We start from the raw sequence: 16,555 nt of genomic DNA on the forward strand, positions 1-16,555 counted from the left end.
GATAGCAAAGAATATCTCTGTTTTCACCTAGAATCTAAGTGAGAAAAAAAAAATAAAATAGTTTCAGTCAAGAATATGCAAACCTGGAGCTTTATTTCATGAGGATTTGTATTTGATTTTCTCTTGGGTATTTCTTTTTGGTTATTCTCACGGTCCCAGAAACTGCAGGCCAAGGAATTCTAATAATTGATCCCAAGCCAGTGATAGCTCACTTAATTCTGAGAAAATTAAGTGGAAAATTCTGGAGGGAGGCCAAGCCGGGCCACAAGAATTTCTCTTAGGAAAAACAAGCAAGGCTCATCAGTGATGAGCTCAGAATCAACATTTTCAAAACACTTGAGGAGAACATCACCACGTGCACAAGTCAGCAGACAGTAAATAGCAGGATTTGAGCCCTAAAAACGTGAGATAACGGGATTGAAATCTAAGAGATAGGACATAAGTATATTTAAATTAATTAATGAAGAAATAAACCCTAATAAAAAGGTGTCACTGTGAAAACCAATGGGTATATTTTTTTTTAAATAGAATTTCTAAAAATTAAAAAAAAAAAGTCATTGAAGCTGTAAACAGTGGATGAGGCAGACACCTGACACCTGGTGTTAGACACCCGAAGAGAAAACAAGTCAACTAGATGAGAGATATTAATCCCCTGGGAGGGGCCTTTGCTTGGGCACAAGAAAGGTGGTCCTCATAACTGCCACTGAGGCTCCAGGCAGACGATGGGGCCTGGCAAGCACCACCAAGCCTGTAAGGAAACCCACGGACGATTCCATGTATGTTGTCAATGACGAGAATCAACTTGGCCCCGGTTTGGGGCTCTTGGATTACTGGAGAAGATTTTGGTGTTGCCCGAGGAGTTTTTGCGTTAGTTGGGTTCACTGATCTGTTGGGTGGATTTATTGCTTGAAATTGGGACAATTGTGAGTCAATTTGGGAAACGTTCTTGGTCCACTTGCTGGTAAAATCCCAATGGCACCCTATATATTAGCTTGATCTATGCAGGTCTTACTCCAGTTTCACTTGCTTATATGATAACGTCACAGATATAATATTGGTGCCTACCAATATTTTTATGTCCGCTATTGAATTCTTCCAATGCTGAGAACAGTTGCTAAGTTTTTCAATCCTTGCTGTGTCACTGCTAAATTAAAGCCAACGTTCGTCAGCAAAGTAAACATCGCAGCCCGGTTGATTTTGGCAGTTTCTTTGGCACCGCTGCTGTTCAGTTATGCTGACAGGATTCATCTTCAGACGTGGTGTTTGATATTTTGCAGCACAGCTGCCTCAGCTTAGTTACTAGCATTATGCTCCGAATGCTGATCAGGTGAAAAAATGTCGATGAAAGTTATCCATCATCATTAGGAGGGAAGCAATATGCATCACTGGCACCAAGGCCACTTGGAAATCTACAGGAATTTCCCATTTGAGTGCTCAGCCTGAAAAAAGACGTGTCATAAAAAACCATGTCATCAAAATTGAAGTACTGTGCATTGAAAATAAACTTTATCATGAGGATTTGCAGAATTTCCAGTGTATTTTTAAATACAAGTAGAACTGAGCATAGCATTTTTTTATTTTGGGGTTCTTGTTTAATTTACAAAACAAAAAGTATTCCAATTATTATCAATCATTTCAAAATACATTAAAAAGAACACAGAAACTGAAATCATCACTTGTTTTAAGATAGAATTTAGAGGGGCACCTAGGTGGTTCAGGCGGTTGAGCATACAACTCAAGATTTTGGCTTAGGTCATGATCCCAGGATCGTGGGATTGAGCCCCGTGTCAGGTTCCACGCTGAGCATGTCAGGCTCTGTGCTGACAGTGTGGAGTCTGTTTGGGATTCTCTCTCTCTCCCTTTCCCCATTGATACGGGGCTCAGTCCCACGATCCTGGGATCATGACCTAAGCCAAAATCAAGAGTTGTATGCTCAACCGACTGAACCACCCAGGCGCCCCTCTAAATTCTGTCTTAAAACAGGTGATGATTTCAGTTTCTGTGTTCTTTTTAATGTATTTTAAAATGATTGATAATAATTGGAATACTTGTTGTTTTGTAAATTAAACAAGAACCCCAAAATAAAAAAAATGCTATGCTAAGTTCTACTTGTATTTAAAAATACATTGGAAGTTCTGCATATCCTCATGATAAAGCTTATTTTCCCCCTCACTTGCACTCTCCCTCTTTCTAAAATAAAAATTAAATTAAATTAAATTAGTCGCAAAGCACTAGGGAATTTTATGTGTTTAAATATATATCTCATGCAACCTGGCTGAAGAGTTCTGTGTTTGATTTTTCGATTTGTGGACATCGATCGTTCAATTATCTAATTGCTTAGGATAAGGAGAGAAAAAAGGAAGTTTAGCTATGGATAAAGAAAAGTTGTAAAGAGATTTAAAATGCAGGAAGTTTTGAAAACAATAAATAAGATGAAACATAAAATAGAAGCTGTTGAAGTTTACACTCAGAAAAGTCCTCCAACTCTAGGGTGCCTATCAGTGTATGTACTGGGATAACGATTAGCACAGGTATTGGAATTTGAGAGCATGTCCATTACCCTTTGCTGTTTGGGAGACAATGATGTACACCACGCCTTTATACTGTGTCTCTTGCAGAGTCAGTTGACATTACACTGGAGCTTCTACTCAAGTGATATAAAAACAATATGAAGTTATATGTTTTTAAAAGGTTTTAAACTTCGGAGAGTCTTTTTGTCAATATTTTACAGGAATAAGAGTTGGAAGTAAAAATTATTTACAAGATTCAGCACAAAATGATAACGAAATGAACAATATGAAAGAGTGGTTGGGATAGAAAGATAGGGTCTAATATATATCTAGTAGATGTTCTAGAAGGAAAGAAATAAAAACGTTTGATTTATAATAGCTGAAGTTTTCCTCAATTAATGAAAGACATAAATCCAGAAAAAGAGCATTACATTTCCAAACAGAATTTTAGAAGTCCATATCCTGGCCAATTGTATTGAAACTAATAGAGTAGGCAGGCAGACTAGAGCTGGAGACAAGGGTGGGGAAAAATGGGTTATACATTAGAACCCCCAGGGCACATCCTGATTTTGTGGCTCTCATCATCCTGGCCTTGTGGCTTCCAGTATCCCGGGGCTGACAAATCAAGAACCACAGGTGCAGAACAAGCACCCTCCTCTTATACCTCTGCCCCAGGGTAACCCCTAGACTCATTAGAATGCTTTTGAATTATAGTTCCCTCTCTGCACGGGGGAAAAGCTGCCATAATGTTCTGGTACAAACCTTGTAGGGTCAAAAACTCCTCCCCAGTCAGTGGGAGGAGCACCCCCCCCCCTCCAAATGATTGGAGGCAGCCTCCACTAGCCTCTACCACCCTGTCCACGACCCCTGTAGCCTCAGGGAAGTTGCCACCTCTTTTCCTGCCCACTCTCCCATCTTGAGAGTATACTGTCCCAAAGAAACTGCTTCGGGCTTGCTGCTTTCCTTCTGGATGCCTTTATTCTAGCATAGGGCATCCAAGAACCAAGACCTCTATTCACACAACACAGAATCTCCCATTGGTAACAAAATCATAAAACATCAAAGACATAAAGGAGATTCTAAAAGTAGCCTGGGAGAACAGACAGGTCACCACAAATGGTAATTAGACTAACAACATACTTCCTAATAACATCAACAGAGGCTAGAAAAATGTCTCCAAAATACTGAGACAAAAATACCTGTTAACCTAGACTACTAGCCCCAGCTAAACTATCACATAAGGATAAAGACATTTTCAAACAAGGGGCACCTACCTGGGTGACTCAGTTGGTTAAGTATCCGACTCTTGATTTCTGCTCAGGTAATGATGTGAGCAGGTCGTGAGATCAAGCCCTGCATCAGGCTCTGTGCTGACAGTGTGGAGTCTGTTTGGGATTCTCCCTCTCTCTCTCTCCCTTTCCCCATGATCTCTCTTTCTCTTTCTCAAATAAATAAAAAAACTTAAAAAAAGACATTTCAGGCAAACTACTAACATATGCACTTCAGCAATAAAAAAAACTGAATCCAGGTAGAAAGAATGAGATGTAAGAAGCAAAATTAAGAGGAAAAAGGATCAATTTGAACATGCATTGTTTGAATGAAATAATAATAAAACAACAATAATACTAATTAAAGTAATTTGGAGGTATTTTTTTAATATAGCACTAAAATACTAGCAAACAATAAAACAAAATGGGAGGGAGGAATCAGTTAAAGCCACTTACTGTCCTTGTGTTATTCGAGACAAAAGAAGAGATACTGAACAATTGGAGAATTTATGTTTAGCATTCATATTAAAAATTTAAGGGTAATTGCTAAAATAAAAGAAATAGAAGGAGCAATAGAGGAGGGAGCGGAAATAAAGAAAATTTTATCTAATAGGAGACAAGAAAGGGGCAGAAAAGAAACTCAAAATAAACAGAAATTAGAAAGAACAAAACAGGATAGTAGAAATCTACATACATCAATAATAAAAATAAACACACGAGAAGGTTAAACTTAGCAGTTACAAGGAAATCCCAGAATATTTTAAAATTTAATTAAATATTGTTTAACATCATACAGCAGTTAAAATTAATGCACCAAATGTGTCAACAAGGATAAAGCCCCAAACACAATGTTGAGTGGGGGGGAAAAGACGTAAAACAATATTGCAACATTATAACATTTATGCATATTTTTAAATACCTCAAATTATAACATATATTGTTTTCTATATTCATATACCTACACACAAAAATTTATATAGTCAAATTGTTTTAAAAGTGCATGGGAAGAATACACAGAAACTTTGAGACAGTGGTTAGAGAAGTGGTAACGTTAGGGAAAAGGAATGAATGAGGGGGTAGGGCTTTTGCTATTTCTATAACGTTTTGATTCTTTTAAAAACATTTAAACCAAACATGATAGACTATTAATATCTATTTTATCTTCATAGGGTGTTGGTAATCCCTATCATTTCTCTACTTTTCTCAATGTTTACAATGTTTCCCAATTTAAAATAAAAGTGTTTCACTAAAATCTTGTTTTAGTCTCCATTCCTGGGTTTGTATCCAAAGGAATTGAAAGCAGACTCAAACAGATACTTGTACACCAATGTTCATTGCAGCTTTACTCACAATAGCCAAGAGGTATAAACAACCCAAGTGTCCACCAACAAATAAATGAACAAACAAAAGGTAGTGCGGACAACGAAATATTTAAAAGAAATGAAGTCTTGATACATACGGTAACACGGATAAACCTTGAAACTATTACGCGAAGTGAAATAAGCCAGTTACAAAAGGACAAATACTGTATGATCCACTTATATGAAATATCTAGAATAGGAAAACTCATAGAAACAAAAATTAGACTAAAGGTTATCAAAACTTGAGGGAGGGGGAATGGGAAGTTATCATTTAATGGTTACAAGTTTCTGTTTGGGGTAATGCAAATGCTTTTGGAAAGAGTGGTTATGGTTGCATACGTTGCAAATATAATTAATGCCACTGAACTCTACACTTTAAAATGGTTAAAATACGGGTATCTGCCTGGCTTGGTCAGTTAAGCGTGGGACTCTTGATTTCAGCTCAGGTCATGATCAGCTGGTGAGATCAAGCGCTGGGGGTCAAGCTCCCGGCTCCACACAGGGATGGAGGCTGCTTGGGATTCTCTCTCTCCCTCTTCCTCTGCCCCTCCACCACTCACACTCTCACTCTTTCTCAAAAAAATGTTTTTTGAATGGTTAAAATAGCAAATTTTGTTACGTCTATTTACTACCACTTTTTAAAAAATAATAAAGTAATATGTCAAAAACCATTGAATAGTTTTGGGCTTTTTGTTTATTAGTTAAGGCCTGTATTAACAGGTGCTTGCTGTTTGCTGACTTTTTTGAAAAAAAAAATCAAGTTGTAAGCTTTTATTACAAAATTTAAAAATGAGGGTTCTTAAAATCTCAACTCGACCAGACATGAAACAATACTAAAACCTTTAAAGGTGTGTTGAGAAAAACCAGACTTTAAACTAGTTTAAAGTCCGAAACTGGGGCGCCTGGGTGGCTCCCACTTCGGCTCAGGCTCAGGTCATGACCTTAAGGTTTGTGGCTCAGGTCATGATCTGACAGTTTGTGAGTTCCAGCCCCGCTTCGGGCTCTGTGCTAACAGCTCAGAGCCTGGAGCCTGCTTCGGATTCTGTCTCCCTCTCTCTCTGCCCCTCCCCCATTCACACTCTGTCTCTCTCTGTCTCTCAAATATAAACATTACAAAAAATAAAATTAAGGGGCACCTGGGTGGCTCAGTCGGTTGAGCATCCGACTTCAGCTCAGGTCATGATCTCACAGCTCGTGAGTTCGAGCCCTGCGTCAGGCTCTGTGCTGACAGCTCGGAGCCTGGAGCCTGCTTCAGATTCTGTGTCTCCCTCTCTCTCTCCCCCAACCTACTCGCATTCTGTCTCTGTCTCTCTCAAAAATAAATAAACATTAAAAAAAAATTTTTAAATAAATAAAATTAAATTAAATTAAAATTAAAACAAAATGAAACAAATACAAAAAAACCCCACACATTTATCATTAGCAAAAAGATACATCTTGAGGTAAAAAAAAAAAAAAAAAAAAACCCATGTTGCATAAATAATGCAGACTGTTCTCGCTACCTGGTCAACAGGTAAAAAGCAAGCATTTAAGGTCTTCCACTCCAATCTTACGTTCATTTCTTTCTTTTTCTTTTTCTTTTAATTTTTAAATGTTTATTTATTCTTGAGAGAGAGAGAGAGGCAGAGCATGAGCAGGGGAGGGGCAGAGGAAGAGGGAGACAGAATCCAAGCAGGCTCCAGGCTCTGAGCTGGTCAGCACAGAGCCCAACTTGGGGCTGAACCCACGAGTAGCCAGATCACGACCCCAGCCGAAGTCAGACACTCAACCGACTGAGCCACCCAGGCACCCCTCCTTCATTTATTATTGCTGGGATTTCATATTCATTTCTTCTTGCTGGGTGGTTAAGACAGTAGAAAGGGTAAGCTGGCATTTATTCAGTCTCGCCCTCTGGAGAGGCCGCATTCTCAGCTGGTGGACGGACGGCTTTGGTCTCTTTGCCATCTTGTGGTTTCGGGTGTCCTGGGTGTCTGTGTTGGCATTCGAAGGCGCAGTACTATCAGCGTTAGGTGTCTGTTGACCTTGGGTCTCACGTCCTTGATTTTCCATAACCTTCTTCATTGCCCTCCTCTCTAGGCCGTCCTTGCCGCGGGGGACTCCTACGGAATCACGATCTCTACCCCCGTCCACACTCTGTCTTACCCTCTACCTTGTTCTCCTGCACCCCCCAGGTCAGCATCCCCCATCCCTTCTCCCCGCACGGGAGGAGTGAGGACAGCGGTTGACGCCCGCCCATAGGGTCTCCTTGAGGTCAGGCGGGCACCGTGGCCCAGGTAAGGGCGGGTGCTGAGGGATCTGGCCTTCGGGAGCACTCTCCCATCTCGCCTTCTTTCCCTCTCTCTCTGTTCTGGCACTTACGCAGGCAATTGTAGGGAGGACCCCGCGCGGTGGCGAGCGGCCCGCCCCTGGCATATTTCCTCCCTGGCCCTGGGGCTCCGCCAGGACCTGGAGCGTTTACTCCCTCTGCACCCTTCTTCAACAACATCGAACTCCACAGTCCGTGCAATTGCTGCACTGCGAAGGTCCTTCCTGGAGTCATTCTTCTTTGTGGCCGTCTGGGGTACAAACCCATCTTCCTTGGTGTCGTTCCTGTCGATGAAACCTTGTCTGTTTCTTACATCGAACCATTTCACTGTTTCCAAAACCTTCCTTGCAATGACCTTCCTGTCCCGGTAGGTGCCTCGGGGTGAGCCCTTCTGGGCCGCTGCTCCCTGGGCCGCGACAGGCGGTTGGGGCGGGGCCCTCAGGCAGGTGGCTGTGAGCTGACTGGCTGCCTTTGGCCCCTGTGGCTCACCCCGGGCGGGGGCGTGAGTGTAACTAGGCCGGGCGGGGGCGTGAGTGTAACTAGGCCGGCACTGGTTGTGTGTCTGCCCAGGACTCTCCAGGGTCCGCTCTCTGCTCGCGCTGTGGATCCAACCCCAGCAGTACACTTTGAGTGAATTATTTTCTGCGTAAGGCTGTTTTGGGAAATCATGATCATAAGTGGTAGCCTGAAAATAAAACTGATTCGAGCCGGATATCCCAGGACCAAGCGCCAGTTTGGTCATCTGAGCCTCTGTTTTTATGTTTATAAGATGTACTAGATGACCCGTAGGATTCTTTCCATCAGCAAGAATACAAGATTCCACACAAGACAGAGTTGAAGCGCATCGACACAGGTTTCTCTGGGCTGCTTGAAGGTGAAGCTCAGGTTTATGAAAAGTCGAGGGTTGGTTGCTTCATGTTTGTGGCAGGTGGTGGGGAAATCCCCTTGAGAGATCCCCGTGAACTGCTTTGTTAGAGAGAGACACCTGAATCAAATGGAAGAGAGGAAAGAAAAGGCTTTGAAGCCAGTAATTTAATCCTGGCGGAGCTGTTGGAGCCTTGATCTGAGCCTAGGCAGTCCTTAGGGGATTGGGCCGTTTTCCAAATCGCTCATGATGAGTTGCAACTGAGGCTGTCGCTGTCCACCCTACCCCCATTGTTCTAATGCCAGATTTGTATTTCATAAATGATACCTATCTTCATCTGGATAGAGAAAATTTTAGTGTATTAATCCTCATTCTGTTTAGCTCCAGGATACAGAAGCAGGCAATGTGTAGGAACCGCTGCAGACTTGGGCTCAAAATAAAAAGAAATTTTCTAGCAATTAAAATGACATCAGGGGCGCCTGGGTGGCGCAGTCGGTTAAGCGTCCGACTTCAGCCAGGTCACGATCTCGCAGTCCATGAGTTCGAGCCCCACGTCAGGCTCTGGGCTGATGGCTCAGAGCCTGGAGCCTGTTTCCGATTCTGTGTCTCCCTCTCTCTCTGCCCCTCCCCCGTTCATGCTCTGTCTCTCTCTGTCCCAAAAATAAATAAACGTTGAAAAAAAAATTTTTTTAATAAATAAATAGGGGCGCCTGGGTGGCTCAGTCGGTTGAGCACCGACTTCGGCTCAGGTCACGATCTCCAGCTCCGTGAGTTTGAGCCCCGCATCGGGCCCCTGCGCTGACAGCTCAGAGCCCGGAGCCTGTTTCAGATTCTGTGTCTCCCTCTCTCTGACCCTCCCCCGTTCATCCTCTGTCTCTCTCTGTCTCAAAAATAAATAAACGTAAAAAAAAAAAAAAAAAAAAAAAGAGGTCTGAGTTGCCCCTGGCTTCCTATAGAATGGACACCTTCTCTGGGGTGGAGAGTGGGGTGAGTGGACAGCCTTGGGCAGAATACCTCAGATAACTCTTCTTTAAAAAATAAATAAATAAATAAATAAATAAAATGACATGAAAATGGAATGACAATCTGATAATACGGTGAAACTCATTAGTGGGCGTGTCCAAGAAAGAGACCACACCACCAAGATTGCAATGGAGCAGTTCTCAAAGCTCCTCTGCCTCAGAAACACCTGGAAAGCTTCTTAAGCCACAAGATTGCTCAGCTCCATCCCAGAGCTTCTGATTCAGCAGGCTTAGGGCAGAGCCAGAAAATTTGCTTTTCTAACAAATTCCCAGGTGCTGCTGGTGTTGCTAATCCAGGGGCCACACTTTGAGAACCACTGCTAAAGAGGATCTCCTACCATCGGGCTGGCTGCTGTAATGACTTCCAAGGTATCCTCCAGCTCTGGGATTCTATGAATCCATGGAAAGCCCATAGAACAAGACAAACATTCAGGTTCCAAAGAGATGAATTTGCGCCCCAAATGAACTCAGTTCATCTTAGTTCAAAGAACCAAGTATTTATACACCCATGATATTCTTACTAGCACACGAAACAGTCAAGGAACTAGTTTTACAATAATAGCAAATGATCCCAGCTCGCGAAGAGCCTACACTTGAACTGGGAAGGCAAAGCCTTGTTCCTCCATGTAACTTTCACCTATTTGACAAATGTTCATTATGTTTCTACTATTCTTCAATCTAGAAGCTATGCACGGGGGTACAAAGGTGGGAAAAAATGTACTCCAATCTAAGTACATAAAGTTATAACCTTCCTAAAAATTTATTCACATGTAAAAGGGAAGAGATATCTACCTCCCAAGATCATTGTGAGAATTAAATTAGATAATTGTTTATGAAAGTGACGAGGACAGTACCTGGTGCAGAGAATAGGTGCTCAATAAATACAGTAGTAGTAATCTACAGTTTTACTTACCCGCAGTCGTTCATGGTCTGGAAGGAGATGATCCATCCATCTTCTGACTATTGTCGGAAGGCCCATAGTAGCCTAACACTAGGTCACCAGGTGTTAGGTCACCTAACGCTACATTCACCTTGCTCTGTCTCATCACATAGGCATGTGATCACCTCACATCATCACAAGAAGGGTGAGTATGGGACAATAAGATATTTTGAGAGAGAGGGAGAGACCACATTCACATAACTTTTATTCCAGCGTATTGTTATTATAATTGTTCTATTTTATTATTAGCTATTGTTAACCTCTTACTGTGCCTAATTTATAAATTAAACTTTATCATATCTATATCTATATCTATCCATATAAAAACAGAATAGGTAGCGTTCAGTACTATTTGTGATTTCAGGCATCCACTGGGGGTCTTGGAACATATCCCCCATGTGTTAGGGGAAGCACTGTACTTCTTTTGTCTGGGATGCTTCCTATCAGAAATAAAACTTGATCTGGTCCTTGAGAGTCAAGGAAGTAAGTTTCACAGCCATCATATCTCCATGGAACAAGTGAGCAGGGTATTTTTCTAAACACTCCTCATGGTGATCTGCTTCCTTCTGCTGTCCCAATTTCTCCTTCCCTACCCACAGCAGCAGAACTAAGTCTCAAAGGACCCTGAGAAAAGCAGCGAGAGCAGTATCATCACTGACGCTGCCACTCCAAGTATCCCGGACGGTGATGAGCTGATAAGCAGAAGCGTACAGAGTTTCTCAGCTTCGGCACCATGACATTGTGGATTGGATAGTTTTTTTGTTACTGGGGACTGTCTGCGCATGGTGAGATGTTTAGCAGCGTCCCTGGCCCCTATCCACTAGCAGCCAGAGGCACTTCTTCCCCCACTGCAACACCCAAAAATATCTCCAGACACTTCCAATTGTCCCTGAGGCTAAAATTACACCCAGGAGAGAAACGCTGGGGTAGATGGACTCACACACACAGAGTTGCCAGATTTAGCAAATAAAAATACAGGAGCCCTGAAAAGGCAACCCATAAAGTGGGAGAAAGTATTTGCAGATCATATATCTGATATACGGTACCAAGGATTAATTTCCAAAGTATACAGAGAATTCCTACAACTCAACAACAACAACAACAACAACAACAACAAATTCAAAAATGGGCAAAGGACTTAAAGTTCCCCACAAAAGGCATATAGATGGCCATAAATTTATTTATTGTTTTTCTAACATTCAAAGCACATAAAAAGCTGCTCAACATCACTAGCTATTTGGAAAATGCAAATCAAAATGACAATGAAGCATGGGATGAAATGATGGAAGAAAATATTTACAAGCCACATATCTGATAAAGGATTAATATCCAAAGTACATAAAGCAACCCTAAAATTCAAGAGCAAAGAAATAACACAATAGAAAAAATGGACAAAGAGGGGCTCCTGGGTGGCTCAGTCAGTTAAGTGTCTGACTTCAGCTCAGGTCATGATCTCGCGGTCTGTGAGTTCAAGCCCCGCATCGGGCTCTGTGCTGACAGCTCAGAGCCTGGAGCCTGCTTCAGATTCTGTGTCTCCCTCTCTCTCTGCCCCTCCCCTGCTCATGCTCTATCTCTCTCTGTCTCAAAAATAAATAAAAAACATTAAAAAAAAAATTTTTTAATGGACGAAGAACTTGAACAGACATTTCTCCAAGGAAGACACGCAAAGAGCCAACAGACACAGGAAAAGATACTCAAACCCATTCATCATCAGGGAAATACAAATAAGAACTACAATGAGATATCACCCCACACCTGTTAGGATGGCCATTATTAAAGAAAAGAAAAGAAAAGAAAAGAAAAGAAAAGAAAAGAAAAGAAAAAGATGCATATTGGCAAAGATATAAGAATGGAACCCTTGCACACTGTTAGTGGGAAAATAAAATGGTGCCACTGCTATGAAAAACAGCATGGGGATTCCGAAAGAAAGAAAGAAAGAAAGAAAGAAAGAAAGAAAGAAAGAAAGAAGAAAGGAAGGAGGAAAGGAGGGAGGGAGTGAAGGAAGAAAGGAAGGAGGGAGGAATGGAAGGAAGGAAAGACTACCGTATGATCCAGCAATCCCACTTCTAGATATTTATCCAGAAGAATTGTAATTAGAATCTTGAAGAGTTATTGGCACTCCCATGTTCATTGCAGCATTATTCACAATAGACAAGACAACCTAAAAGTCCGCGATGGATAAAGAAAATATGGCAATGTACATACAATGGACTGTTATTCAGTCTTTTGAAAAGAAGGAAATTCTGTGAAAGGTGACAATATGGATGAACCTTGAGGACACCATGTAAGGTGAAATAAGTCACAGAAGGACCAATACCTCATGATTCCACTTAGATGAGTTATCTAAAATTAACAAACTCACAGAAGCAGAGAGTAGAGTGGTTGTTGCCAGGGGCGGGAGGGGGAAATGGGGAGATGGTATTCAACAGATGTCAAGTTTCAGTTATGCAAGATGAATATGGTCTAGAGATCCACTGTACAACATTGTGTCTATTGGGGTTTTTTTTTAAGTTTATTTGTTTATTTTTGAGAGAGAGAGAGAGTACGAGTGAGGAAGAGGTAGAGAGAAAATCCCAAGCAGGCTCCATGCTGTCAGCACAGAGCCTGATGCGGGGCTCAATTTCATGAAGCGTGAGATCACGACCTGAGCCAAAATCAAGAGTCGGACACTTAACCGACTGAGCCACCCAGGCGCCCCCGTTGTGCCTATTGTTAACAATACCGACCTATGCACTTATACAATGTTGAGAGTAGATCTCATGTTAAATATTCTTACCACAATTTAAACAATAATAATAAAATAAAATGGGAAAAAAACACAACAGGGTATTTCTTCACGCTCAGTAGGATGGCTATTCTAAAAATAAATTTTTTCAAGCACAGAAAATAACAAGTGTTGGCAAGCATGTGGAGAAATTGGAATCCTTGTGTATTGCTGGTGGAAATATAAAATAATGTGGCTGCTGTGGAAACAGTTTGATGGCTCACCAAAAAGTTAAACATAGAATTACTGGGTAATTCCACTTCTAGTGAATTCCAAAAACAATTACAGCTGAGACTCCTCCAGGTAGTTATGAACTCCAACGTTCGCAGCAGCATTATTCACAATAGACAAGAAGGTGAAACACCCCCGATGTCCATCAGTAGGTGAGTGGATACACAAAATGTGGTACATAAAATCGAATTACTCAGCCTTGAAAAGGAATGAAATTCTGACACATGCCACAACATGGCTGATCCTGAAAAACATTATGCTAAGTGAAGTAAGACAGACACAAAAGGACAAATATCGTATGGCTCCACTGATATAAGGCACCTAGAATAGGCAGATTCATAAGAGACAGAAAATATGGTAGATGTTACTAGAGCATATGGGAGGGGGTGAGGAGTTCTTTTACAGTGGGTACAGTTTCTGTTTGGGACGATGCAAAAGTTCTGGAAATGCATAGTGGTGATGGCTGCACGACATTGTGGATACACTTCATGTCACTGAATTGTATACTTGAAAATTGCTAAAAAGGCTAAATCTGATGGGTGTTTCGTCACAACAAAAAAGAGTTTAATACAGGACTACCCAATTACATTTGAGATGTATATGAACAATGAATTTGTTAACATAAGTATGTCATATGCAATTTTTAGGACATATTTACACTAAAAAAAAATATATGGTTTCTTTAACATTCAAATGTAGCTGGGCATTCTGCATTTTATCTGGCAACCTTGACAAGAGATGCTGAGTCTTAATTTCAGTAGAAACAAAGAAAGAGGATTCCAGAGATGTTTCAGGGTTGACACTGATAGGACTTGGTGACCAAATGGAACGAGCACATGATGGAAAGGGAAGAAGTTCAAACAGCACTGGGGCTTCTGTTTTACAGCACAGAGGTGCCATTAATGGAGAGCCACCACGACCATTCCGTTCATTGGTACCAGTAACCTGTATACTTTGCTGACATTGTTGTGCGGCCTGTCCGGACCTTGGTGGGTAAAAAGGGAGCATACGGTCTAGTGGGACCTATGGACAAGTAAGAAGACAGGGACAAGGGGTTATGAAGAGTTCCGTGATGGCGGGACCACCGGCTGTAAGGAGTGACAGGTTGCCAGGCAGGATCAGATGGCAGTTCACTGCAATCTGGAATAGAGAAGCATCGTCAGGAGCCCTTGGGAGAGAACTGGGGACAGTCCTGGCCTCCTGGAAACCCCACTTATCATTTATCATTCCTCCATGAGGAATGTCACTTTATCATTGTTTTCCAAAGATCAGTGTCCTAAGGAGGAACTTCACAGTTCCCAACCCTACTGAACCTGTTGCCCCCAGATTCAGATATAATCTTGCAAACTGGAATGACCACGGTCTGCCCTGCAGCCTTCCTGGAGCAATGATTCTAAAAATAAAGGATAAAATACATTGTCAGGGTCGTTCCCAGCCACAGGTTTCCCAGCACCCAATATGCGGCAAAGCCAGTGGGACCTGGGACATGGGCAGCTTCTCAGCGGGGCTGATTCCTTGGCTTCCCTTCTGCACTGGCTAAACTGCCCACCCCCACCCCCCCCACTGCTGCCTCGTATACTCTGCGCATCCATAAATTATCACTTCATTAGACACGTTGTAGCGCCACTAAAATTACATCTGCAAAATGCACCATTAAAGGACTGGGGCTGGCTCCGGAGGAATGAGTCATCCAGATTAAAGAAAAGCCATTTCTAAAATCCTGGCATTTCTTGGGAAATTCCCTGAGGCTGCTCAGCAGGAAATTAAATTGTCTTGCTAGCTGACTGGATTCTTTGTAACTTTCTGTGCCTAGAGACATGGCCTCCTCCTATCTCCTTTAGGATCTTTCCACTGGGTAGGCAGGGTGGAAAGGCAGAGATCTGGGTAGGACATATCTTTCCTGTCAAGTTTGGGGAAGATTTAGTGGTGTCTGGCTGGTAAATCAGGGGCGGGACAAGGTAACCTGAATATATTCTGCACCTTGATTACAATCCAAGTGAGTCTAATCTTACCTTATCATTGCGTGGGCAGGGGAGGCATGGAGGCAGACTGGAGAAGAACAGGATGGGTGAGCAAAGGGGCTGCAGATGGGATTTTTAGAGTAGTGAATCTATTCTATATGATACTGTAATGGGGAACATATGTCATTATACATTCGTCCAAACCCATAGGATGCGCGCCAGGAATGAACCCTAATGCAAACTGGATTTTAGGTAATAATGTTTCAATGTTGGCTCATCCCTTGCAACAAATGCACACAAGATGTTAATGATAGGAACGGCTGGGTGGGGAGTGAGGGAGCCTCTCTATACTTTGTGCTCAACTGTTTGCAAACTTAAAACTGCTAAAAAAAAAAATAAGATAAAGTCTACGAATTTAAAAACAAGAGAAGGGGACCGCGGAGTCTTCCCAGGGCAGGACTGCGATGGAGGCAGGACAGACAAGAATTGAATTCATTCATAAATGGGTGAGGTCCAAGCAAGCAGGACTGTAAGCACTCAGAAGACAGGGACTGTTTTATTAACCTCTGTATGTGTGCATCATAATATGTTTGCTGTATGAATGAACGAATCACGCAATGAATGAGAGAAACTGATTGGTTTAGGTGGTTATCATTGGGCAAATGATTGGGAAACACCCAGGAAACTTTCCCCAAATATACAAGCCCATTTGTCCTTCCGTGCATCCCATAAGGTTTGAAATACACACCCACATGTGTGCACAGCCCCCCTCTGCAACACCCAACCCATCCCTGGCTTGAAAGCTATAGTTTTTAGGGATCTCTTCACCCTTCATGCACATAGCTATGGGATAAATGAATTATTGCCCCTTGTTGCCTGGCAGAGATCCAGGCTAAGAAGCAACCCATCTTTGCCAAATTAATTTTGCCTGTAACAAAGCCCTGCGTGCAGGCAACATGGCTGTCCAGAAGCATACACAGGAAGTTCTCTGCTTTTCTTTTTACTGCTTCTCTCTACCTGGACAGAAGCCTTCCTCCAAGTAGTTAGTAGACTTCATTAAGGACTCGAGGAGGCCTCTGTGTAAACACCTGAACCACCCTTAATTCTCTCCCACAGCATCGAAGCATGACCCATTTATCTGATGATCTAGTTGGCACCTTACTCCTTGGGAAGAGCAGCGAGGATAAGAGGCTAGCCTGAGTTATAAGAGGGAGCAGAGGAGGCTGGCAAGGGAAGAGTTGCCATAGCTTCGTGCCCTGGAAGGTCAGTCTAGAAGGGTACTGAAGGCCTCGGGTAAGCTTTATATTCAGGGAATCACAGAAGAGTTG

The 16,555-nt window shown here is 42.2% G+C and overlaps 1 pseudogene; it reads left to right on the forward strand.

The window, feature by feature from the left end:
* The first annotated feature begins 711 nt into the window (after window positions 1–711).
* LOC122482536 lies at window positions 712–1,296 on the forward strand (annotated as a pseudogene).
* The last annotated feature ends 15,259 nt before the right edge of the window (window positions 1,297–16,555 follow it).

The sequence above is a fragment of the Prionailurus bengalensis genome, chromosome D1 (assembly GCF_016509475.1).
Source record: "Prionailurus bengalensis isolate Pbe53 chromosome D1, Fcat_Pben_1.1_paternal_pri, whole genome shotgun sequence".
Lineage (NCBI taxonomy): Eukaryota > Metazoa > Chordata > Mammalia > Carnivora > Felidae > Prionailurus > Prionailurus bengalensis.